General features: G+C 38.6%; 1 long non-coding RNA gene across 1 annotated transcript in view; it reads right to left on the minus strand.

The window, feature by feature from the left end:
• Positions 1 to 9,827: 9,827 nt before the first annotated feature.
• Positions 9,828 to 27,188, minus strand: part of LOC140650348 (uncharacterized) — a 34,017-nt gene continuing 16,656 nt past the window's right edge. Inside the window, exons 4-5 of the long non-coding RNA XR_012041936.1 lie at positions 23,299 to 23,404; positions 9,828 to 10,807 (exon numbers count right to left, since the gene is read on the minus strand). This is a non-coding gene — a long non-coding RNA (uncharacterized lncRNA). The remainder of the gene's footprint in view (positions 10,808 to 23,298; positions 23,405 to 27,188) is intronic.

The raw sequence follows: 27,188 nt of genomic DNA on the forward strand, positions 1-27,188 counted from the left end.
TCAGTCTTCATCATCATATGAAACATATCTTGAGAGAATAACTTACAGCAGCTACTGCCACTGTCACGAAAGTGCACATTTGCTCTCTTTTGATTTCATGTTTGCAAAACATGCCTCCAGGATTTCTTATTTGAAAAGGAATCATCAGGAAACAGGGTTACTTTTTCTTAGCTATTTACAGGGTGTTAGCCTCTAAGAAGGCCATAAGGAAGCAAGTCTTCTGGGACCATCAATGATAGTTCAATGTCTACATATAAAGGGTCTTTCACCTATGTGTATAATAATGACTGTGAAAAAAACTTGAAAGAGGAAAACTCAAGCTTAATTGAAATGCCTATATATGACAAATTCTGGAAGTAATTCGGGTTCCTCAGCTGCCATTTATAACCTCAAGAATCTATCTATGATGCTGAGTAATTAGAAGTTAGGAATGTCCTGAAACCTCAAGACATTTGTTTTGTCCTCTCTAATGATACCACCAGTGGCTAACCTAGCCTGGTACAGTTGCTTTATCGTAATCCTATTACTTCAGGCTGGGAAATACCATTAGATCATCTAGTCCATCTAGTCATCTAGTCTTGCTCATTGGTAGGAGTGATTAATGTGTTTCAGACCTTTTAGCAGGATTCCTTTGTTGCTCCATAAGCAGTAGAAGGCTGATCCCCTATGGATTTACATCCTACCCCAAGATAGGGATGATTCCATTCATATGGAATATGAACCCCCCAATCAGCCAAGAGGCACATGTAGTGGGGTTAGTCCACACCTAACATAGACTGTTCCCGACTTACATATGTAAGAGGGGTTAGTCCTGACCTACAGACATACATGTTTGATCAGCACACCTAGATGATACTCTGCATGACTAAGCATATAGCTACTTCAAAAGGGGTTGGGTAACAGCTAACTTCTGTCTGCCTTTCCTTCATGGGGAGTCTCTCTTCTCTTTTAATGTACTCCAAATTTTCACAAAACTTCCAGAAATGTAACTATTTTTGAATCTTCTACCCTTTTTCAAGATTGAAATTAGGCAATGTAGTTGGAATTTGATGGTATTCAGTACTTACTAGACAGATAATTTAACAGATTACATGGTTGCAAAAGCCTTATTTCTTAAGGTAATCAGAATTACTAAATAAATCGTCTTACGGCAATAACAATGTTAAGTGTCATAAATCCATAACTTCAGGTATTTTCCAAAAAGCACACAAAATGTGCCATATAATTCTGAATTTCTTCAGCTCTCCTTCTCCCTCTTGCATACTCACATAGTGTATAAAGCATATCACTGTGGCTGGTCATAAGTGTGACCTGAGTGATTATGACTCAAGTGAAATGAGTGTTGTCGAGAATCAAGTTTTCTTGTTCTCTTTAGGAATACAAAACTAGACCTCATAATGACACCAAACAATGACACAGAGGTTGCCTAATGTGCAGAATCACTAGTAGTATAGGTGATGGCTAAGAAGGACTTTGCTTTTTACTACCTGAGGACACTGCTGTTAGAGAGGAGAGAAAATTGGCTTTTGATCAAAACAATGGAAATAGTTTTTTTGAAAGGCTTCACTCACACTCTCTTTTTTCCTGGAAAATGTCTGAAGCTCTCAGCTGCCACAGTCACAGTGTTTCCAACCAAGGATTCAGCCCCCTAAAACCAGCGCTTTGGATCCAATTTTTTTTAATTTGTCTAAAATTTGTCTATATATGTTTAAATAGATGTTTCACTGAAAGAGCTTTAAACTAGATTTGAAGGAGGAAAGGGATAAACCCAGGCTCACTAGAGATAAGCCTGAGGACAGCAAGCCAATGTTAGAGGGACAGTGTGCTAATGAGGTCCTTTGGTCTGCTGTCTCAGTGGAGGTAGGGGATGGAGATCCATGAGGCAGCAAAGATGCAAGGGTTATGGATGTGTTAGAAACCATAGAAGGACCTGAGAATGGTCACATAGGAATTAGGGCTGCTTCCCCCCAAAAGGTGGCGGGATCAATAACCCAACTGAAGTGCATCTACACCAATACACGCAGCATGGGCAACAAACAGGAGGAGCTGGAAGCCATTGTGCAGCAGGAAAACTATGATAGAGTTGCCATCATGGAAACATGGTGGGATGACTCGCACATCTGGAGTGCTGCGATGGATGGCTATAAACTCTTCAGAAAGGATAGGCAAGGAAGGAGAGGCGGTGGGGTAGCCCTGTATGTTAGGGAGTGTTTTGATTGTCTAGAGCTTAAAGATGGTGACGACAGGGTTGAACGTCTATCGGTAAGAATCAGGGGGAAGGCCAACAAGGCAGATATCATGGTGGGAGTCTGTTATAGACCACCCAACCAGGATGAAGAGGCAGATGAAATATTCTGTAAGCAGCTGGGAGAAGTCTCACAATCGCTAGCCCTTGCTTTCACGGGGGACTTCAACTTACCAGATGTCTGCTGGAAATACAATACAGCAGAGAGGAAATAGTCTAGGAGGTTCCTGGAGTGTGTGGCAGATAACTTCCTGACACAGCTGGTGAGTGAGCCAACTAGGGAAGGTGCCCCGCTGGACCTGTTGTTTGTGAACAGAGAAGGACTTGTTGGTGATGTGACGGTTGGAGGCCGTCTTGGGCATAGCGATCACAAAATGATAGAGTTTTCAGTTCTTGGAGAAGTAAGGAGGGGGGTCAGCAGAACTGCTACCTTGGACTTCCAGAGGGCAGACTTTGGCCTCTTTAGGGGCCTGGTTGACAAAGTCCCTTGGGAAGCAGGGCAAAGGAGTCCAGGAACATTCTTCAAGAAGGAAGACATTCCTTCTTGGACATTCTTCAAGAAGGAAATCTTAAAGGCGCAGGAGCAGGCCATTCCCATGTGCCAAAAGACAAGCTGGTGGGGAAGAAGACCGGCCTAGTTGAGCAGAGGGCTAGAACTCAGGAAAAAAGGAGAGTTTATGACCTTTGGAAGAAGGGGCAGGCAGCTCAGGAGGAGTAAAAAGATGTCGTGAGGTTATTCAGGGAGAAAATTAGAAGGGCCAAAGCCCAACTAGAGCTTAATAAAAAACATTTCTATAAATACATTAGCAACAAAAGGAGGGCTGAGGAGCATCTCCATCCTTTATTGGACATGGGGAAACATATTGACAAAGGATGAGGAAAAGGCTGAGGTACTTAATGCCTTCTTTGTCTCAGTCTTTAATAGTAAGACCAGTTGTTCTCAGGGTACCCAGCCCCCTGAGCTGGAAGACAGGGATGGGGAGCAGAATGAAGCCCTCATAATCCAAGGGGAAATGGTTAGCGACCTGCTACACCACTTAGACATTCACAAGTCTATGGGGCCGGGTGGGATCCATCCAAGGGTACTGAGGGAGCTGGTAGAAGTGCTCACCAAGCCACTTTCAATCATTTACAGCAGTCCTGGCTGACCGGGGAGGTCCCAGTTGACTGGAGGTTAGCAAGTATGATGCCCGTCTACAAGAAGGGCCTGAAAGAGGATATGGGGAACTACAGGCCTGCCAGTCTGACCTTGGTGCTGGGGAAGGTTATGGAGCAGATCATCTTGACTGCCATCACATGGCACGTAGAGGACAACCAGGTGATCAGGCCCAGTCAGCAGGGGTTTATGAAAGGCAGGTCCTGCTTGACCAACCTGATCTCCTTCTATGACAAGGTGACCCACTTAGTGGATGACGGAAAGGCTGTGGATGTTGTCTACCTAGACTTTAGTAAAGCCTTTGACACGGTTTCCCACAGCATTCTCCTGGAGAAACTGGCTGCTCATGGCTTGGATGGGCATACTCTTTGCTGGGTAAAAATTGGCTGGATGGTCAGGCCCAAAGAGTTGTGGTGAATGGAGTTAAATCCAGTTGGCAGCCGGTCACAAGTGGTGTTCCCCAAGCTCAGTACTGGGGCCAGTTCTGTTTAATATCTTTATCAATGATCTGGATGAGGGGATCGAGTGCACCCTCAGTAAGTTTGCAGGCAACACCAAGTTGTGCGAGAGTGTTACAGAATCGTCACAGAATCGTATAGGCTGGCAAAGACCTTTAAGATCATCGAGTCCAACCATTAACCTAACACTGCCAAGTCCACCACTAAACCATGTCCCTAAGCACCTCATCCAAACGTCTTCTAAATACTTCCAGGGATGGTGACTCAACCACTTCCCTGGGCAGCCTGTTCCAATGCTTGATAACCCTTTCAGTGAAGTAAAATTTCCTAATATCCAGTCTAAACCTCCCCTGGTGCAACTTGAGGCCATTTCCTCTCGTCCTGTCACTTGTTACCTGGGAGAAGAGACTGACCCCCACCTCTCTACAACCTCCTTTCAGGTAGTTGTAGAGAGCGATAAGGTCTCCCTTCAGCCTCCTTTCCTCCAGGCTAAACAACCCCAGTTCCCTCAGCCGCTCCTCATCAGACTTGTGCTCTAGACTCTTCACCAGCTTCGTTGCCCTTCTCTGGACACGCTCCAGCACCTCAATGTCTCTCTTGTAGTGAGGGGCCCAAAACTGAACACAGGATTTGAGGTGCAGCCTCACCAGTGCTGAGTACAGGGGCACAATCACTTCCCTAGTCCTGCTGGCAATGCTATTTTTGATACAAATTGTTGATCTGCTTGAGGGTAGGAAGGCTTCACAGAGGGTTCTGGACAGGCTGAATCAATGGGCTGAGGCCAATTGTAGGAGGTTCAACAAGGCCAAGTGCTGGGTCCTGCACTTGGGTCACAACAACCCCATGCAATGCTACAGGATTGGGGAAAGAGTGGCTGGAAAGCTGCCTGGCGGAAAAGGACCTGGGCGTGTTGGTTGACAGCTGCCTGAATATGAGCTGGCAGTGTGCCCAGGTGACCAAGAAGATCAACAGCATCCTGGCTTGTATCAAAAACAGTGTGGCCAGCAGGACTAGGGAATTGATTGTCCCCCTGTACTCAGCACTGGTGAGGCTGCACCTCAAATACTATGTTCAGTTTTGGGCCTCTCACTCCAAGAAAGACATTGAGGTGCTGGAGCATGTCCAGAGAAGGGCAACAAAGCTGGTGAAGGGTCTAGATAACAAGTCTGATGAGGAGCGACTGAGGGAACTGGGGTTGTTTAGCCTGGAGAAAAGGAGGCTGAGGGGAGACCTTATCGCTCTCTACAACTACCTGAAAGGAGGTTGTAGCGAGGTGGGGGTTGGTCTCTTCTCCCAGGTAACAAGTGCTAGGACAAGAGGAAATGGCCTCAAGTTGCGCCAGGGGAGGTTTAGATTGGATATTAGGAAATTTTACTTCACTGAAAGTGTTATCAAGCATTGGAAGAGGCTGCCCAGGGAAGTGGTTGAGTCACCATCCCTGGAGGTATTTAAAAGGTGTGTAGATGTGGTGCGTAGGGACATGGTTTAGTGGTGGACTTGGCAGTGCTAGGTTAATGGTTGGACTCGATGACCTTAAAGGTCTTTTCCAACCTAAACAATTCTATTAGTCTATGATTCCTATTTCAGCACATCAGGAAAGCAGAAGGGAGGTGGACAGAGAGGTGTAAAGGAGGTGTAAAGAGAGGTGGACAGAACACAGAATAGGTGAATATGAAATGGTTAGGCCAGACATCAAAAGAAAGCTTTCAACTGCTAGCACAGTGAGATTTTACAAAAACTTTAATAAGATTGTGGTGGCATGAAACGTGCCTATTTTTAATACATTGATGGAAAGAACTGTATGATATTGTTGTCTGTAACAAAAAAGCTCTGGGCTTGATGATGAAGGAAGTAAGTGCCTTGCAGCTCTATGCCCCATGGTTTGGACATGCCATTCCTATTCATTTTAATGGAAATTACATGGCCAATTACAAAGATAATTTTGAAAACATGTTTTGCTGTTTGAAAACTGTACAGGAAGTTCAGAGAATGTGTGTTGTGTTGACAAATAAATCACCCTCTGAGTTAGACACCAATCAACAAGTGTGAAATTTTGAACTAACATTTTCAAAACCAGATGGCTAGAACTAGTTTCTTAGATTCATATTTAGGCACTTACTTGAGTTACTTTTCAGAAGCACAAGCTTTTAAAATGATGGCTTCAGTAACATGGGAAAAGTTGAGCTTTCATAAAAAGAAGAGCATTCAGAAGTATCTATGCCTCTGAACACTGAATAGCAAGGCCCTTAGCATCATAAGTAGAATTCCTTAATATTAATGTAAAACTTTCAGTTTTGTGTCACATGATATTTCTCATTGGTTTTCACTCAAAATCCTCTCCTGTTTTCCATTGCATTGATGGAATTGATTAGTTTTCTTACACTTATTTCATTAAGTGAAGGAATCATTTGTGAAGCTGGTTGCTCCTGGTACAGGCAGACCAGAGGCTAAAGGTCTCTCTCTCTTTCTCTGTCCTCAGCTGCTAATTCATCTTCATTAAAATAAAACAGATTTTTTTAATCATTCATATTGGCAATTAGTTTAACTATGTTGCGAGGAGGGATCCATACAAGCAAATACTTACCAAACTGGGACAATGGAATGAAACATGAACATATAAGAGATAGAGTTGCAAATGCTTCAAGTTTACAGGAAATAAAATAGGAAATAAATTAAGAAATATTGAACAAAAGATCTATTATTTAGAACGAAGTGGTTTCTCAGCAAAGTTCAGATATTTTTATTTTTTTAGCACAAAAATCATGTTGGGTGTGCCTTAATGCACTATTATGTATTTAAGATTCACATTACATTCCCCTTTCACCTCTTCTTCCTGTAGATGGCTAATGATCAGTATCTTCCTTTAACCAGAGGAGTCAAATTAGGCTGCTTACTTTTACAATTGAACCTCCTTTTTTTTTTTTTTTTTTTTTTTTTTTTTTTTGCCTGCTGGCATGGCATGGGCAGTCTATCTCCATCTGTTCCCCATTTCAGGAAGACATTATTAACCCCACTACTCTAGTAAGCTGAATGAAATAAAACATGGCAAAGAAGAAGTTCTTTTCAAATTCTTTTAAAAATCCCCTATGTCTGTGGAACAGACATGCTTTATTGAACAAGTTTCAGAGCAGTACCATGATTTACTGCATTTTCAACTCAAACTAAGTCTACATTAAATCACCAATATATGTGATGTCAAGGTGAATGTAGAGATGGAAAGAAATCAGAACATATAGCTATTTTAAGGATTTAAAGACAAGGGATTTAAGCATGTGCAGTGGCAAATTGCCTTTAGAAATTTTTTTTGGTAGTTGCCAGCTTTTGGAGTGTAGAATAGGTGAACTTTCCATGGTCATAGATGAAGAAAGTCTACCTTATTCTCCAGCCAATACTGGCCTTCTAAGCAACCTGGACATCATTCCAGTAAGACCTACCACAAGAATGTGTTCTGTCTTCTTCTACAAGCAATTTCTTTTTTTTTTTCAGTCTCAGAGCTAATCTGGGTTTTGAGTGAACATATAGAGTGTAACTAACTCATCAGCAAATGACAGAATCACTTATGATTCATACTTACATGGCTATTGGGAATTCATCTTTGGCAATTACACACACATGAGATAGGAGAAAGAAAAGTCCTCCTTCCTGAAGAGCATGTATTTCTGATATCTGAGTCAGTAGTGATACTAGGTTGTGAAGCAGAAAGGCAGTCTTTGTCAAAGAAAAGGAAAATAGGAACATCTAGCTTTACCTCAGTCCTCTGATTCAGTAGTTTTCCTATGGCTGCTTGTTAGTGGCTTTGGGGCACTCCTGAACAGTGTGGTTACATTTTCTGTCATAATTACCAAGTGAATCTGGGGCAAAGAGAAGCTAAACCATGGCTGGCCCTCTTTCACTTGATCAGTCATTTGGTTTTCTTGAAAGGTCTTTAATCAGAAAATAAGATCTTGGAGGAAGCGACAGTTATCTATGTCTGTATAGCTGTTGCTAGTGAACAGTTAGGCCCACAATGCCAATAAAGGGTTAAATTATAAAGATAAGATTTTTGATCGGTGAATGTTACATGTGTATAGTGTAGCTATCTACATCAGAAATAATCACTCCATGCTTCTTTTATAAATACAGGAAAAAGGGCACATCTCTCTGATCTGTTTTAGATATCTGACTTATGATGAAATAAATAGTGACTGACACGACTGCTTCTTTCCACTTGACTGTAATGGGGGCTTGATAACTAGCTTAGATGCAGTCATCAACATTTAGACAAATCAATCACATCTAGATTTCTTAACACCTTGTATTCTTACTTGGTGGTAAAGCAGCCTCTGTAATTTATGCACTCCATAAATAAAAGAGAAGAGCAATAAAATAAGTGGACGCATGTAAAACAATGGCACTTTAAACAGTCTAGATAGCAGAAATTTCTTATTTTGTCAGATAAGTTAACTTTTCATGCTTGAAAAGCAATATTTGCTAACATCACTTTTGGATCAGTTAGACATAGGGAATAAAAACACATTACAATTATCTAACCAAAAGAAAAAGAACAGGAACTAAACTCCTCAGAGAACAATAGTTGTAGTTTCTGAAGGTGACGTTGAGTCATCAACAGCATTCTGCCCCTGGAAGAATGTTTAGGAAGTGAAAGTGCAGTCTTGGGTATTGCAGCCATCCAGAATAACAACCAGACAAGATCAAGTGATATGATCTGACTATGTCTGTGTCTTTGCAAAAGAGAGTGGGGGTTTTTTCTCCTTTTTTTTTTTTTTTCTTCTCCCTATAGTGATTGTCCTTAAAAATTTATGACTGGTTAAGATGGATCTGTGAAGGGATGCCCACCACATAGCAGAAGTGCAACCTCAGCCAACGATTCTACCAATTTATTCGGAACTTTCCCTTCAGTGTCTAGAAAGAATTTTGCCTTTTAATGTTAAAACCACAAAAATTGCTTTTATTATTGTTATCAATTGTGTGGCCAGGAATTTTCTAGGATTCTCACAAAATATTATTCAAAGAATATGTTATTTACACTCAATGTGTCACAAGCCAGAAAGTCACGAGGGGAGAGGAAAGCATGACAATGAGATCATACAATTACCCAGCAGAAGAACATACTAAAATGGTCCTGGATTTTCCTCATTTTTTCTTCGCAATATCTTGCCTTCTTTCTTCTTTCAGTGTTTTTTGGTTTGGTTTGGTTTGGTTTTTTTACTTTGTAGGTGAGAATTTTAAAAGTGATTGTGTGAAACCAGGCAGTTTGTCTGGTTTGCCAACAATATGTCTATGAACTCAAGGAACAACAATGGGGACAGTGAATAGGGGTGAAAAAATATAAAAACTGATAAGAAATCAACAAGGAATATACACTTTGAAAGAGAGGCTGGCAATGGCTACGTGATGTATGGACAGGAAAGTAGGAAGAGATGCTGGAATGATATGATGGATGCATCAGCAGAGGAAATGGTTACTACAGAAACTTTGAGGGGCTTATTAAACCTAAAAGATGTGCATTAAAATGCATATAGATGATAGGAAGAGAATGGGTTAGAGTTAGAGTGCTGTGGAGAAAGAAAGCACTGAATTTGCTCCAGCATGGATGATGGCAGATTTAGAAAAAGATCTTAAATTATTTTAAGCTACAGTTATGGGGGTCAAGCAATACAAGAGCATGGTTAGCTGTGATTATTAAAGGAAGTAGTGTAGACAACTTGCCTTGATTATATTGGACTTATCAGACAAGTTATTCTAGATGAGATATTCTAGATGAGAACAGTATGACTGAGATCCTAACTCTAAAAGCTCTGGAGCATAGAAGTGTAAATTCTAAGTAGTTAGTCCAGGCATGGCAGACAAAAATCCATATAAATAAATAAGGAAGTAAACATGGAAAAGGGGGAGTCCTGATGTAATGCCTGATAATGAGGAAACAGAGCTGCCAGTGGGGCTGCTGACAGAGCAGTTAGAGAAATGAGCAGTGAAGAACAATCATGGGGGCCAGGGACAAATTGGCTGCCAAGAAGAAGGGAAATGACTAAATGCATTAAGGACAACAGGAAGATCAAATAGGCTTTGAGCCAGGCCAGAAAAAGAAAGTCAGAGGGAAGCTACCACGGCTCATGTGCTGGATTGAATGGTTATTCTGCAGTAAAAGCAACAACTGAGATGTTATAAGTACTCTAAGATTTAGAAGAAAAAAATAGAGATAAGACAGATCCCATAAAACTTCTCATACAGAATAACAGACCTTTATCAAATTCCAGTGGCTTTTCATCATTATCTTCAATATTTGTTTGCAAATTTTCTTCTCCTGACCTCTTCTCCTGACACTACCGATTTGGTGTACAGGGATTCTCTGTTCCAGCAGTTTCTCATCACAATGTGAAAGGTTCATCTCATTCCGCGATGGTAGCTTTTTATGCTTGTAGCGATTCCCTCGGGTTACTAATGGATCATTTACACATCTGAGAAAGTTGTTAAGAAGCTCCTGAGGTGGAATGGGATTCCAGCTGCAGCAGCTACCTACTGCTCTTATTTCTTATGGCAGGCTCCTGAGAGTTGCACAACTGCCTATTAGCAAGTTGATGATGGATGGAACAGCTGTAAATTTACAAGTAATGATAAGCTTGAGACTCCTAAATTAGTTAGAGAACAGCAATTTGCAAATTTTAAAACAGACCTTGAACCAGGATCTTTTTACAGGATAATGCCACCAGCAAGACAACAGGTCAGTGGTTGAAAGCTGTAAGCATTCCTCTCTCTTTTCTTATGGTTCTCCATCTTTGTTGAAAATAGATAATCCAAATCTCAGGCCAATTTACCACAATGGTTCAAGTATGGGCTTTAATTTTTCTATTGATCTGCTAGATGGTCTTCAGGAAGTTATATGTTCCTCTCCAATTCACTGGAATATGTAGCTATTTTCTTCTGCAAAGTCACCTAAATTCATTTGTTCTGGAAAGTAAGTGAAAAGTAAAAAGCATTAATATAGCAAGGAGGCAAAACAAGTCACTCAGGGATGGAACAACCCTGAAGAAACAACCAAATTAGGAGGAAAGAATAATAAGGCAGCTGGTTCAGCAGATGGAAAAGAGAAAGCATCATACGCATGGCGATTCTGTGACGCTCTTAAAGACACACTAAAGTGAAGAGAACAGTCTGGGAAAGGAAAAATGAGAGAATGAAAAAGATGCAAACTTGATGCACAAGAAAGTGAAACCTTGTTTTCCTTGTAGTCTTTGACAGAAAGCCAGGAATACACCTGAAAGGCCAGAGAGATGGCTACTGAGGAAGAAATGAACAACATTCTGGAAAGAGAAAACTGTGTTGTTCCAGTCATCCTTAAAAGAGTGAAAGGAGCAGAACGAAAAGTGACCTTTTTTTTTCCTGCTGTTTCATCTGCTGGTCTTACAAGTCAAGGACTAATAGGTGGGCTTGACCTCACCTAAATTTAGAAGTCTTTATCTGAGTTAATTTTTAGCACATGTAGAGTTAGGTGCCTCTGGCACTCATTCACTACCAGGTAAGTAATCTGCACCCGTAATGCTAAAAGACTAGAGAACTCTGGGCACAAAAGAAGGGGCACCTGAAGATCTTGGATGAAAATTATTTTCACAAAAAAATCTGTATGCACATTAATTGAGTTTTAGTGTCAGTTTTGATATATCTCTGGACCTGGTCTACTTTTAATAATAAATGCTGTGGAAAGTCTCTCCTAGGTCTAACAGATTTCAAATACTTCTTCCTTTTGGATTTGAAAATTCTTGAAAGAATTTCTTGTAATGGCAACTCAGTCTAAAAATACTGATGCCCTATGCACTCCATGCCAGGAAACAGAAACAAAAAATTGAATTTTAAAATACACACAAAGAAAGAACCCAGAGGAGAACAATATAAATATAGTAGTCCTATTTTCATCTTCAACAAGCATCAGTATTAATTGTTAATTGCTCTGAACAGGAGATGATTAGTGAAGGAGTACACAGAGTACTTGTTTCACTTAATACTCAGGTTATTGGTTTTTTATAGAGTTAAAGTTTATATGAAAATGTGGAACATGGCATAAGGGCTAAATGGTATTAGTAGACACTTTTAATTAATTTCCAGAGTCTTATATTTGGAGTTCAATGGTATTACTATGTGAAAATAAGCTCGCAGCATCTAGAGTGTAGCAGCTTAACAAGAGCAAAGCAAGAGAGTTAACCTGGCATTAACCTGGTGCTCACAAAACCAATTTCTATTCTTGGTGTGTTATTGTTACTACCAGCTGTGCAATCTCTGCCTCCTTTATTTCATGAATATACAGAGTGCAAACCTTATAGAACAGGTACTGTGACTCACTCTGTATTTGTACTGTCTCCAGGACAGTGCTGCCTGACTTTGTCTGAGGTCTGTGTAGGACATTATAATATTGACAAGTGTGCTCCCATCACACAGTGATGGAAGTTCAGCCCATCTCTCCCTGAGACTTCAGTGCCTGACTTCTCTATCCCAGTTATTCACATTATTCAAAAAGGTATCTGAGCAAATTTTGATGGAAGTGCTCACATGCTTAAAAATTAGGCAAATATTTTAATAATATCCAAGTTAGGCCTCTGTTTAGTTGCTTTTCTCTTTTATTCACCAATTCTGTATAAAACATTTCTAATACAATTCAATTACAAGAATAATAATCTCATAGTGTGTATGAAAAAGGAGAGAAAAATACCACCAAGGGAAATTAGAACACCGAGGCACTCCTTTTCCTTTGGTACTTTTTTCTGATGAAGCCTGTACTTGGATTGATGGCTTGTTGTACCCCTTTATTGCTTTGTTTGCGATACTTTCCAAATTTAAAAATTAAATGCGTGACCCTTTTTTTTGTTGCCCCCCTTAAAAAGAAGTGACTGAACGTTCTCATCTGACATCAGCAGTGTCCTTTAGAGAGATGATTCATGAGATACCGTGTCATGGGGAAAATTAAAGGGTAAAAGGACACCCAGAATCCTATTACTTTTCTTTCTCTGTTGATTTGGGTTTTTTTTAAATGGGTGGCCTTTTACTAGTTCTCTATCTGTTTTTACGATTTCTGCTAGTCTTTGTGTTCTTACAATACAGTAGTGGCAGAATCACTGAAAAGGGAAAAATGATCAGAACAGCTAAAATACTAGTTCAGTTTCTCTCAGAAATATCACAACCATGGCTTTCCTGGAAGAGTGAAGAATGATGCCAAACTCGAGCAATAACGCCTATGAACAAAGCACAAACAACTAGTGTGTCATGTTGTCACGGTTATTGTAACACATTGCTGTGGCTGAGTTTAGATCAAACCATAGAATATACAGATGTGTTTAAGCAAATATCTTGCCGAACAAGAATTTTAGGGTTGTGAAACAAAGACTAGAGTGGAAATTTACTGCCAGGCTAGAATATAATGTTTAATTAGAATATTGGAACATTGAAGTTGGCTTTCATAGCAAATATAAACTCCTATGCTGTTCAGAATATCTGTCCAATAACTCTACTAATTAATATTATTTAATTGTAGACTGCTTTTTGACCCCACTGCACAAAAAATACCTGTTTTCTCAAATGTGGTGAAATCATGTCCTTAAAAGTATATGGGACACCACTATTTCTACATAACTCTAACTGTGAATATATTCCTAGCATTTTATTTTTTTTTTAACAGACATAAACAGATTTGAATAGTATGCCCACAGTAAGAATGTCCCTTTTTAGTGCCATTTCAATCTTGGTTTAGGTATTGTTTACTTTACTGATCAATTGGTTTTGTTAGTGTTTATCTGATGCTACGAGAACACAAATTCAAACCCTAATGTTGAAAAGGGAGATCAAATAACAAAAAGCAACCTTCACATTCAATGATTCTTGATATGGTGAATTATTTTATTTTATTTTTTAATAATACAATTACAAATGTGATTAATGACATATGTAGTGGCCTCAGGAGAATATCCTCCTACCTATGTTTTTATAAATATGAGAATAAGATCAGTGAAACGGTGTCCACAGTCTGTCTCTAAAACAACTCATTTTCCAGCTCCAGCCAACTCCAGCTATGGAAAAAAACTTAATTGTGATTTCCTCCACTCTGGCACAATGTTGATACAAATCTTAGTGCCACTCTGTTTATCCATTTGGGAATGTTATTCTTCCTCAAGATCATCATAGTTGTCCTTGAGATTCAACATGTGAGTATATATTAATTAGTAAAGTAGAGATGTTTTTATGGTCTATGATCTGCTTGAGAATGCCTATTGAATGAACTGTTTTCCTTGATTAAATATTCCACAGTATAATGGAGACCAGAATTTGGTCCAGTTGTTCAGATTTTGGGACAATGCTGCTAAAAAAATTCAACCATAACAACATGTGTCTTTTGGGACAAGAACTGCTGACACACTTTTTTGTTTGGTATATCAGTGTGATAACTGAGTTGGAAAAACACTTTCTGGTAATGTGAAAGTAGTCACAAATATGTCATCTTCCCATACCTTTATGGAAAACCAGTACAACTTAACATTCCTGTCTGTCGTCAACAAGACTAATTAGTAGGCTAACGAGGGTAGCAGACTGCACATTTCCCTTTGGGTTTTCAAAGGAGTCAAAGGGAAAGTCAGTGTGATTTGAATATTACTACCTATTTTCCTTTTGCTCTTTTGAAAATTCCATAATAAAATGTAGAGATACAAACATACGTGTACAAAAATCAGAATATAGATCATATGTAATTAAAGATTTTCTTTGCAGTTGCCTTGCAAGCTCATATTTTTATTTGCTATTAAAATTTCCTCTACTATAACAGAACATTTTTGCCTTTAATGCTTCTGATATATATGCATAGTATTTTGTTACTTGTGTATTTTTGTATTCTTACTCTAATTTCATTTTCATCATGAGTTTCCACTAATACAGAGGATTTATTGTGGAAGTTTTGGTCTTTCTGACATAAATATATCAGAGTGTGTAACGTGGTTTGGTCCAATTTGGTTGAGTTTCCATTTGCAGACATTTTTAATGATCCTACATACCCTTTTTATTAATCATAAGATCATGTGTTATCTGCATGTATTTGACTGTACAGATTATGGTCTTTACAGATTTTCAGATTATATACAAGGTCTACATCTTCCTGTATTACACGCTGGAAAACTTTTTTCAATATTCATTATTGCTAGTTCTTGTTGGAATGTTCTTCCTCTAAAATAATATTATCTTTTTAAAAAAGTGTATATATTTTCAGGGGGAAATAAGTTAGAATGTACTTTTAGAAACTGCAGTTGTACACAACAGATATGAAAGATTTTTAAGATAAGGAAATTTCAAACTGTTCTTTCCTCATTATATTGTGTAAAAATGGACATTACCCAATAAAAAGTTTTAATAGTAAGCATGTTTATAGTTTATATATTACTGAAATATAAGTCTTAGTGATGAAGTAACGTAGACAATATTATTATTTGGTTCCTCTGTTTACAAAGTTTGCTGAAAACACACTGGTTTATTATCTCCCAGTTTAATTTCATTCTGTACAAGTATATCTAAGACTGTGTAAAATGAACTGGAAAAAGAATAAAGTCCTAAACAAGTTAATAAAAAAAAGAGAACCTCAGTCCTAAGAGTGCTCATCAGGCAATTTTCAAATCATGTATCTGGTTTTGTCTGGAACAAGACTGTACATTGCAGTACAGTGTCAACTATTTCCATGTCATGTTGAAACTTTTAAACCTCAGCTATTTCTTGGGCTGACCTTTTTTAAAAAAGACACAAGATGTGGGAATTTTTTAATACAGGGAAAAAAATTGTACGTATATGCATTTTCATTCTAATCAAGACCTCACTTGTACTGACCATAAAATCTTGCCTTTTGGAGCTCAGAACAATTATAGTGTAAGAGGTGGGAAATTATATCCAAGAGGAGGATGTTCCACTAAGCTACGATGGTCTGAACAATAAACATCATAACTGACCTAATTTTGAAACTAATTACTTGCTACAGTGTGTTTAAGATAAGAAAGGAGACATCGGCTTGAGTGTATTTTTTTTTCCCCAGAACAATACTTCTGGACTACTTAGCTAATATATTAGAAGAATCACCCATCAAGTCAGGCTGTCCCTAACATATATATTTTGCCTCCTAGAAGTGTTGTCTCTCTGACATGCCAACAAATCATCTCATTTTGTTTGCCAGAAACACCTTTTCTTTGCATTTGGGGTGTAGAATAGGCATTGGGGTAAAGGTCTGGTGGCAGAGTTAGCAGTTCCATCTGCTAAAGTGCTGAAGATATGAGTTTAAGCTTTGCTCTGGACTTGCACTTACACCTCAGCTGTATAAGGTTATTGGGAAGAAGTCAAAGGTGATGCTAACCACATCAATCTTTGTTTTCCCATGGATGTAGGATCTGGTGCCCTATAACTATCCTGGCCTGGCAGGCAACCTATCCTAGCATGGCCTTTGCCTTCTTTTTGATGTAGCAAAAAGGAAGGAGTTGGATTTTGGATGAAGTGTGCAACATGCTCATGGGTGTTTCAGATTTCTTTGTAGGTATTTGATACAGTGCAATATAACGAGGAGCCACATTGGCTACTTCTTGGTTTCCCAAATACTCTATACTTCCAAACGAAGAAAAACATACACGAACAGCCCTGGACCTCTTCTGCTTCCACCAATACGGAGATATGCTAAATTTCTTAATTTAAACCAATCCCAGTAAGAAGTCAGTTGGACTGTGAACTTTCTTTCTCTTTTGTTCCTTCTTAGAAATTTCTCCCCTTTTCTCCTCTGCCATGCCCTGTGGTTGCAGCAAAGGAGGAAGAATGAGAAAAAACTCCTAACACCTGCTGGAGGCAGCAAAGCAGAGATAATTTTGTACCTTTCGTGTAACACCTTCAAGAATTCAACCCATACTGTCTAAGGATTTTTTATTTCCAATTGCATATAATTCTTCTTATAGGTTTCTTTTGCTTGATTCTGATTGACAGCAGCATGGTAAGCACATGAGTTCAGGAAGAAAAAACTACAGTTTGTGATGAGGAAATTGTTTAACCAATATGAAACTGCCAATCTAAATTTAAATGTGCCCTTTAAACAAATCCATTCTCTCTACCTTTCCTTTGCAAGTGCTGTAAATGTGTCACTTCTGGTTTCTGCAGTTTCAGACTCTTCTTATCTCTTAATAGAGTCTGATGGAAGTATCCCACTAGCTCTTTTCCCCTTTTTCAAAATGTCCAATGAAGTAGGGTTACAAAAACCAGGGCAACACTGAAAAACTGCTATTTTCATGATCATATCTCTTGCCAATTTTCACTTCTGCTCTTAATGTATTCCACACAGCTTATTTTAATAACAATAAAAAAAGTTTTTGATATGCACTGTATGTTTTTTTAAAACCCTTTTTAAAGAAGTAGGCTAAAAATTTCCAAAGGCAGCTTTTAATTCCTGGTGCTGTGATGATTTAAGCATCCAAATTAAGAGAAGTGAGAGCCTATTTTAGAGGTGCTGAGCATCAGCAACTCTGAGTTCTAGAGCTTTAAAGCTCAGCACAGTCAAAGGATCAAGCAGGCACATACTAGCAACTCCAAATCAGAGACTGCTTTTGGAAAATTTAGCCTTGTTTCTTAAGGGTGAAATCTCGGCCCTTCAAAGTCAATTACAAATCTCCCAATGACTTCAATAGGCTAGGATTTCACCCTTTATATTTTATAGGAAAAAACAAGCAACATCATACAGAAGTTTCTCTTTTATGATTTTCTTGATGTTTGCTCAACCCTGGCTTCCCTTTAGGTAGGAAAAATCATGGTTTTAATTTAAACTCCATAAAAACAAATAAACAGTAGCTTAATTACAAGGGTGGATGGGATGTTTCGCAATGCTTAAGCTAATGTAGTAAAACACCAAGTGTTTGAAAAAACATTTTTAAAGCTCAGAAAACTTCAAACTGTAGTGTTTTCTCCTCCCTGTTCCCAACAATGCTGGAGTTGCTAATTTTACAGCACAAATAAGAAACTGATGACAATTTCTAGTAAAGTAAGTTCCATTTATTTTAGCAGATGCCAACAGCAGCACCATAGGATAACACTTTAGGTACTTCAGTGTATACCTGTAAGATGCACTGTGTCTCTGCTCCAGCTGTACGATACAGTCTTTTCACAATCACTTAGGTATGATCATCTCATGTTCATAAATATCTTATGTTTATATAAAACACATTTCTGTGCCTATAATTGACCACACTATGACAATAATTTATGAAATACTTCTACTGGTTGTCATCCTTAAAGATGACATCCTTACTGATGATTCAGACATGGAAAGTATTGCAATATAAAAATTGAAACACAAACACTGTATTTTTTTTAATTTTCATTTTAATTTTTAAAATTTTTTTAATGGATAGACAGTGTGCTGGTCCGTGAGTCACTCTGGTCAGGTGAAAATGGACAATGTGCTAAATAAACCTTAGATCCTATGACATCCCCAGTAAGATTTAAATATTCTTCTGTTCTACAGCTATGACATATTAAAAAATTTTATGGTGCTGTCAGTTCAAAGATTGAACGTATGGTTTAGCTATTCCAGTCATTCCACTAGCCCATTTCTTCAGGTGTTTGCAAAACAAGAATTGGCCATGGTAGGGTTTATTAACATACAAAATATGGCTCTCTATTTTGCATATGTACATGTCCCATCTATGTTGACTTATTTTCTGTGATAAGATTAGATGCAGAAAGGATTTATCTGATGACTCCCTGACCACTCCCTTTAGGGACTAGAGCAGAACCAAGAACATTGTTGGTCCATATATGGAGGGTTCTTATATAGAAGAAGACCTTGAGAAAAATTATAGTTCAATAGCTGTTCTTTGAAGGAGTAGGATAAGGATCACTCTTTTCTTTGAAAATTATGCTACTCATCTTCTGTCTAATGATCAGAGATTTGAGGACAGATTTCCTTTTTCCCTGCAGGAGGTGGTGTCAGTGGTGCTCACATTACAGCTTTTTAATTTCACTTGGTGCATCAACACCAGCAGCCGGACAGTCAGAGGCCTTATTTCCTACTCAGGTGATTTGTTCCCTGAGCCAAGCAGCCTATTCAGAGTACAGCTACCCTGTATGGGAAGGAAGCACAAGGAGAGGAAATTTGTGCTCCCTTATTTCAGTGGTTGGTTGTTTTCAAAGGACTTGGTGATGTTGTCTGTGGGTGAAAGCTTTAATTTGTGGAGGTGCAGAAGACAGATAACCTCTGATCATCGTGCCCAAAGCGCAACATTGGATTCCATTTTAGACTGCAAGAGTAATTTTAGAAAATTTGCCTTCAACAGCTAGCAAAGGTAAAATATCAAGAATATGAAAAGACTTTTTCCTTGCTGTGTGCCTAGAGGTCATGTTTTCATCTGAGCTCTCCAGAGTCTCAAATTGCTCTTTTGTAAAGTACAGTCATTGTCATTCAATATCAATGCTAAATTTAAGTCATCCTGTTAAACTAATTTTTTACTGGATTTTTAACTAACCGAAATTCTACCATTTGTTTCTATATGTAAAGGACAGCACTGGCCCAGTGCTGGATCTGCTTTTGGACACTGTAAGCTTGTTCCCAGGATTTTAAAGGTCTTTTAACAGATAGAGTGTATCCTTACCTACCCACCTATCAATTCTGTGTATATAATGTGCTTAGAAAATATGCTGCACTAGTCCACTTTACCTTTTGCCTGGCAATACTCCTGAGGCATCTGTTCTCAGATCAAGGGAACATTGAAAGGCCTTAAATCTGATCTCTCAGACAGCTGTGCTAATTTAACTAAAGGGGCTACAAGAGGGGATGGAGAGAAATCTATAAAATATTTGGCTGACATTTGAAAAAAGAGATAGGATGTTTTCTTGTTAACCTTTAGAGCAGCCCATTACATAAATTGTGACAATGTTCTCAGATTAAATGAGACTGTATTCTGGTTTCACTCTAGATTTATCACTCCAGCAAATTAATTCTACTGTAAAGTCTGGCAATATATCTTTTAAAGAATGCTGTTTATCTCACTGGGGAAGCAGAGTGCTGATAAATAAGGAGCACAGCCTTTTGGATGGAACATGGTAAAGATGGATTGGAAAGAAGATTCTATAGCATTGCTTTCCTTCTTCAGTGTAGGAATGTTCCATGGTATATATCTGATTAAAATTAGAGATTTCTCATAGAACTTCTATAAGTTTAAACATGATGAACAAAAGTATCTAAGAAATGTTGCCTTCTCATAACATTTGTTATGTGATTTCTAATTATGTATGAAAAGCATTTGCACAGAATTCAATGATGAAGGGTTGTTCAGTAGTACCTTCAATTCCTAGTTTTGTTTCTGTTCACTCTGAATGAATAAATTTCACCAATTTATGTCTAAAAGAGAAGGATGAGCACTGACATTTTAAATAATTTGATTTTAAACTCTCCTAAAATTAAAATAACTTCAATGACTTTTTTTTTTATTTCTCAATTACCAAAACTAAATCCTGCACTAGTTTCTAAGTGGTGAGAATTTCTTTGTGTTTATTCAAACTCTGAGTAATATGAGAAGCTGAAATATAGAGCTTTTACAGAAATCTAAAAGGCCGATGTGCATCTTTAGGAAGAGAGTAAAAAAAAAATTTGAAAAAATATTTTAGATTGACATATGAAAATACTATGTAACAGTATGAAATATTATCAGAGACAGTTTATAAAAACTGCTTTCTGGAAATTAATTATTCAATTTCTGTAAAAATGTATTTTAAAAGATCAAGAAATTAGCTATTAATAAGTCAAGGATAATGAACACGAGCCTTGATTCCAATAGGATGAATTTTCTGAAACCTAAAAAAAACTGTTTTCAATGTTAGTTCCTAAACTGCACTGAGGAAGCTGTTGTGAGTTGCTTAAACTTTCAGAGGCAAGAGGTTACACACATTGTAGTGTTCAAAAAGAAAAACCCTGATTATTCAATGGGTAAAATATCAGGTTTGTTATAAAGACTGTAAGTTTCAAACTGTAATAGTGTTACTCATTAAAGTAAAGCCCACTTGCCTGAATAAAGCAAAGGATGATTCTTCCTCATAGGGTAAAATTTATTTTCAGTAAGATTTTTTGTTCTGGGGAAATTGAACATAGTTGACTAGAAAGCAGAAGTACATAATCCTACTAGTCCCCCACACTAAATTTGTTGATGGTTGCAGTGTTTCTTTATTTTATCTTTATTTACTGTAGAAAGTTTGTTGGGTGATGGTGACTAATAGCTGAACATCTGGATGCAGTGACCTTTAAAAGCCTTTAGTCATTACTGTGCCCAATTAAACTCAATATCAACAGAAGTGCTTGCATTTTGACTGGCCTAGTATAAATCACTTTGCAAATACATTGTGCAAACAGGGGGAAGTATTACCATCCTGGGCTCATTCCCCTCTAAATGACTTCAGCAGGATGGGTCAGGAGCTAAGGATTTGTTTTGTTTTTTGTTTCCAAAGTACAAACTTTGACAATTAAGAAAATTAATTAAAGAAGTTAACTGGACTAAATAGCTCAAAAACTTCAATGGAGAACAAGACTGGAATTTATCTAAGTCAAATGTACAAAAATTATCTGGGACTCGCATCTCATCCAGAGAGAAAAAATCTTTTAAGAAAGCTTTTTAAAGGCCTAACTGGATAAACAACTATCTCATAAAAAGGATATTAGAAGTTAACAGGGACCCTATCTGGAATGGGAAAAGGACTGATCATTAAAGGAAGCTATACTTTAAAGGCCAAAAAGTGCAAGCACAGTGACAATTTTGAAATGTCAAGCTGGGTTTGCCTTTACAAAGGAAAATAAAACAAGTGAGCAAAAGGCTTTTCTAATAATGTCTAAAACTTGGAAGCCTGACTCCTGTTCAGTGAAGGGTAGAGATAAAAGACAATCTAATGTGGCACCAAACCCCAACATTCAACAGAGTAACTGTTGGAATGAGGAGACAGAAAAAAAAAGTGCTACTTCTGCAATGGAGGTGAAGCCTAAATCCGAAGTCAGTCAGGGCACTGTGTGGGCCAGGGCTGGTGGTTCCCTGGGCCTGGGGATGGGGGTCAGGGGCTCCCCGGGGCAGCGGGGCAGGGCCTGGCAGCCAGGGCCCATTCCTCCCAGCAAGGGCAGGGCAGGCCGGGGGGGCAGCTGGGGCAGCCCCAGCCCCAGGCTTTGGGCACCTCCTTGGGGACGGCAACAGGCCGAGGCCGGGCCAGGACTTTGGCCTGCAGGTGGGGGTCAGGATCCAGGCCGGTGAGGGGAACCAGGGTCAGACTCAGTCCGGGATGGCCAGGCAGGGCCGTGGGGACAGGGATGGGTCGAGGCCAGGCTGGGACATCAGCCAGCAGGGCCCATGGACAGACAGGACAGGGCTGTGGCAGGGCTGGAGATGGCATCCCAGGGCCTCTCTGGGGCAGGCACTGATGGCCCCGGGGCTGGAACGGGGCCCTGGGCCGTGGGCAGGGCGGGGGCAGCCCCGGGGACCAGCCGGGACATTAGGGCCCCTGAGTGCACTCAGGGTGCTGGCAGAGTTTCCCCAGTGTTAAGCACTTAAGCAAAGCAATCAGAAGCCTGGTTTTCCCACGCTCCTTTAAAATCAATGGAAAAAAGCCTATAAACAGCAATTCAAACTCCCTAAGATCTAAATTGGCGTCTGAAAATTCCTGTCTCTCCACTGATGAGCAGGAGGTCTTTGGGTGGTGACTGCGTTTGTGTGTTGTGAAGTTATATGCTGAATTTGGGAGGGCTGGTAAGCATTGTTGCACACCTTTAAGAAAACTGATTCATAAAATGTACCAAGAAATAATTAAAAATTTGTCAAGTTGAAGATTTTCTTTTATAGCTAGAAGGTATACAATGGAGAATTTGTATTTAGAAGAAAAATGAGATCTTGGGTGGCTGAGGAACAATTGTTTAACCTTTGTAATATGGAACACCTGGAGGAAAGAGTAATTGAAGATTTCACAATAAACAGAAAATGACATAAGACACAATGAGTTTATCAAAGTTAATCATGCCATGCCAACAGGAACCTTTTGATATCACTGTTTCCTAGACAGTACATATATCCAAAGAGCATTTGATATTATGTCATACAAGAAACTATTAGTTTCTTGTATGACATACAATGACTACAATATAATAAATAATGTATGACTACAATATAATAAATTATGAATTTGTGAAGGCAAGATAACAATAGATTGTGATGAAGGTAACTATCAGGGTAGAAACAGTGCAATTCTTTGGAGCTAATGTTGTTTACTATTTCTAATTAGTGGCTACAGAATAAAAAGTAGAAATGTTTCTGTAAAGCTTGTTAGTAGTAGCATGTTGGAGATGCTGAGTGTATTTAGGCTGGGTGTCACATTATACTACATAGCTACCAAAAGTCCCAGTTCTTGAATTGTTTGCATTGATGACCTACCTGGAACAACATATCGCAGTTCTCTTCTGGTCCAGATATCTGAGTATCTTTCTTCTGTAAATTGAAGCTTGGCACAGGGGAGGCTGCTGTGTGCCTGGATCTTGCCCTGAGGTAGGGTTAGGAGAACTCTTAACATCAAGCAGGTTAAATATAAACATTGTCATTGTAAGAATGATGACTTAGAGGACTGAAGCGCTGGGAATAAAGTGAAATTCAACAGTACAATGTGCACGGACTTACACGTGGATCTCATAACAGAGAATTATCCTATAGTTCATCAGTCATAAATGCAGAAGCAGAGAAAGATCAAATACCTAAATTTAGGCTCTATGAACACTGTTTGAAAGAACTCAGTCCATTTGTCCTGGTAAAAGACAAACAGATATTACTGTTCTCTGGTAATGCATCTCTATTAATAACAGGAAGTCAGAAAAGTATTTAAGATAGGCTGCTTTTCAAGCACAAGAAATTGGCCATGAGCATTGGCCAATTGGACATGAGCATGAAAACAAAACACTAACAATATAAAGATTTCTAAGCATCAGAGCAATAAAATTTTGGAAAGTCTTTCCAATGGGACAGTTATAAGGTGAAGATTTATTTATTTATCAATCTATTTCTTTATATATTTTTAATATTTTCATTTTTTCTTCATTCTTATATTGAAAGATATTCAGATGTGACTTCCTAAGAACTTTAAGAACACAGACTTTCTGTAAGTTCCTATAGTGATGAAGTTCATAGACTGATGCCCTTCCTTCAACCACTTTTTCTCTGAACTGAAATGGGCACCCTCAGGATATGCCAAAGGAACCCTCTTATTTCTTCATTGTGCAGGTCACTTCCCTCAAGAGAATGATGTCCTTTGCATTGTCATTCCTTACTATGCATTTGATATGAAGAAATCATGTAAAGTTGTATTATCTGAACATGAAAACTAGATTGTTTCACTCTTTAGGAAGAAGAAGAAACCCATAGCAGACATATATAGGTCGATTTTTTTAGTATTTATGCATGATAAATCTTGGTGAAACTCATATGATTCTTTTAATCTGCCTGCAGTATTAAGTAGTATTAATGGAAAAGAAAATAATCATGCATTCAGTCTGCTGTCTTTGGCAGCAGTCAAATAGTAACAGGGTGAAAGAATTCAAATGCAAAATGCTTAAAAATATTAAATTACTAAAGAAGAGAATAAGAATTAAAAAATGTGCAGGCTGGCAAAATAAAAAGTAATTTGGAGTCATTGACCCCAAGTTAGAAACTCTGTAAGGGAGAATAATTATTTAGAAGGATGCAAAAGCTTTACAATAAAAGGTCCTGTTATTCAAAACTAAAACCTGACTTTCTTACAAGCCCAACTGTGAGGCAATGTGTAGCTGAGTAGCTTGACAGCTGATTAGCCCTCATACTGATAATGTAAATTTGAGAGCCACATTCTGCATTTCAGTTTTACTTTGTCCTTCCTGTTCTTCTGAGAAAGATTTATTAAACCTACCTATAGTAGGCGTACTGTCCTATCATGAACTAGCACAGCTTTTCTGCGCCGTGTGTTGATGACTGGCACTTATATCTCATTTCTTCTCTTCTTCCCTCCCCCTCCTCTTTACAGTATAGCAGGTTACAGTGAGTGGTTATAGCAGTCTCACAGGTTGTGTCTAAACTGATCTGTAGGCATGAATACAATGGGAGTCAAAATCTTGGTTCCTGGTAATTCACATCAGGGAGCAGGGCTGGACAGTTGCTCTGATCTGATCAAATTTCTTGGGTGTTATTGTCTGCAAACCAGGAGCTGAGGCAATAAGGGAATATGATTTGTACCTGTCACGGGAAGAATGCTAATTGAACTGAAGGAAGCAAGTGTTTCATTATTTGGGCAGTATCTAGTTTTATGAACTGTCTCTCAGTCTTATTTTCCCTCTGAGTTTTCCCGTCCATTTCATTCAAAAATGCATGAAGAACATTGTGTTTATTTCTAATTTCTAAAATATTTATATGGTATGTATTTGAAAAGTAAGAAAACTTTTAAAGAGTAATTTTTAATGTCTTTTTAAAAAATACTATAATGTGTTTATTGTGTAACATGCAATAAACCAAACTTTTTCTAGCATTTTTTATAATGAAAGTTGGATGTTTGCAAAGAAACTCAACTTAAGATTCGGATACCTAAATTTAGTTGTCTATGATACAGATGTCTGTGATGAGCTGGATGTGTAAGATCCCATTACCATCACTGGAGGTCTGCATTTTCTGCATTCACATCACTCAAATGCAGACACTAAATTTGGTTAGCTGACTAGGTTGTTTTGACTGTTGACTACACTACCAAAGGACTTGATTCAGTTGCATACACATAGGTGACTAGTGCAATCTGAGATGCTGTGAAGTGTCTGAAACCATTGCATAGGATTAGAAGATATCACAAAAGATTTACGGAAGATCCATACTCTAATGTATCAGCAGTGGGAGGTCAGGTATGTTACCCTGAGGAATCTCAACCAATGTTGATATCTACCCATATTTAGAAACATTATGTAATTTGTTCCCTACATTTGCAGAGATTATAATGAGTTTAGTCGCATGTAGATACTTGCAAGTAGACACACAAATTAATGTGTCTAAATGTCATGTCTAAATCTGGATTGGAATCCCACTCTGCCCAGCTGGAAACCAGCTTTGCAAAAAAAGGCCTGGGGGTCCTGCTGGACACCTAAATGAACATGAGCCAGCAATAGGCCCTTGCGGCAAAAAAGGCAAATGGTATCCTGGGCTGCATTAAGAAGAGTGTTCAGCAGGCTAAGGGAGGTCATCTTTCCCCTCCACTCAGCACTGGTGAGTCCACACCTGGAGTACTTCTTCCAGTTCTGGGTTCCTCAGTACAAGAGAGACATGGACATATTGGAGAGAGTCCAACAAAGGGCCACAAAGATGATTAAAGGACTGGAGCATCTCTCATATGAGGAAAGGCTGAGAGAGTTGGGACTGTTTAGCCTGGAGAAGGGAAGGCTCAGGGAAGATCTTATCAATCTATATAAATATGAGGAAGAAGAAGACAGAGCCAGGCTCTTTTCAGTGCTGCCCAGTGACAGGAAAAGAGGTAATAGACACAAACTGGAGCACAGGAGATTCTGTCTGAACTTAAGGAAACACTTTTTTACTGTCAGGGTCACTGAGCCCTGGGACAGGTTGCCCAGAGAGGTTGTGGGGTCTCCATCCTTGGAGATATTCAAAAGCCTTCTGGACATAGTCCTGGGCAACCTGGTCTAGGTAGCCCTGCTTGACCAGGTGGGTTGGACCAGACGACTTCCAGAGATCCCTTTCAACCTCAACCATTTTGTGTGATTCTGTGATTCTGTGAAAATGACAATTTTCGGTCTCATAAACTCTTTGGCATAGTTTCTTCCTTTACAGAATAATAACCAGAAGAACTAACTTAATTTTTTTGAGGCAAAATAATGTTTATAAAGAAGACTGAAAATCCTCTCTAAATAAGAATACTATTGGAAGCAGAGTATTCAAAATACACGAACTCACAATGTTATATGCTGTGCATTTAAAATTAATGCTTTGGGGTTTTTTTCAATATTCTTGAGAATATAGGTTTCAGAACTCCTTAATGCGGGTGACTAATCTTACTTTTTATTTAAGAGCACTAACTGAGACTTTTAAAAATAAGTACCTTCTACAATTTACATTGAATAGACTATAAGTAAGCCAATTAAACCCTCCCTCTAAAAAAAAAAACCCAAACACCACCTTAAACATTTTCAAGCCATATGGCTTCCATTCACAGTCAAGTACTATTTAAATAATAAATATTTCACAATTTTACCTGATGTATTTCCCTTCTGAAGAAAACAATTGTCAGGGAAATCTCTGAGGCAGAGTAT

Source organism: Ciconia boyciana, chromosome 1 (genome assembly GCF_034638445.1).
Source record: "Ciconia boyciana chromosome 1, ASM3463844v1, whole genome shotgun sequence".
Lineage (NCBI taxonomy): Eukaryota > Metazoa > Chordata > Aves > Ciconiiformes > Ciconiidae > Ciconia > Ciconia boyciana.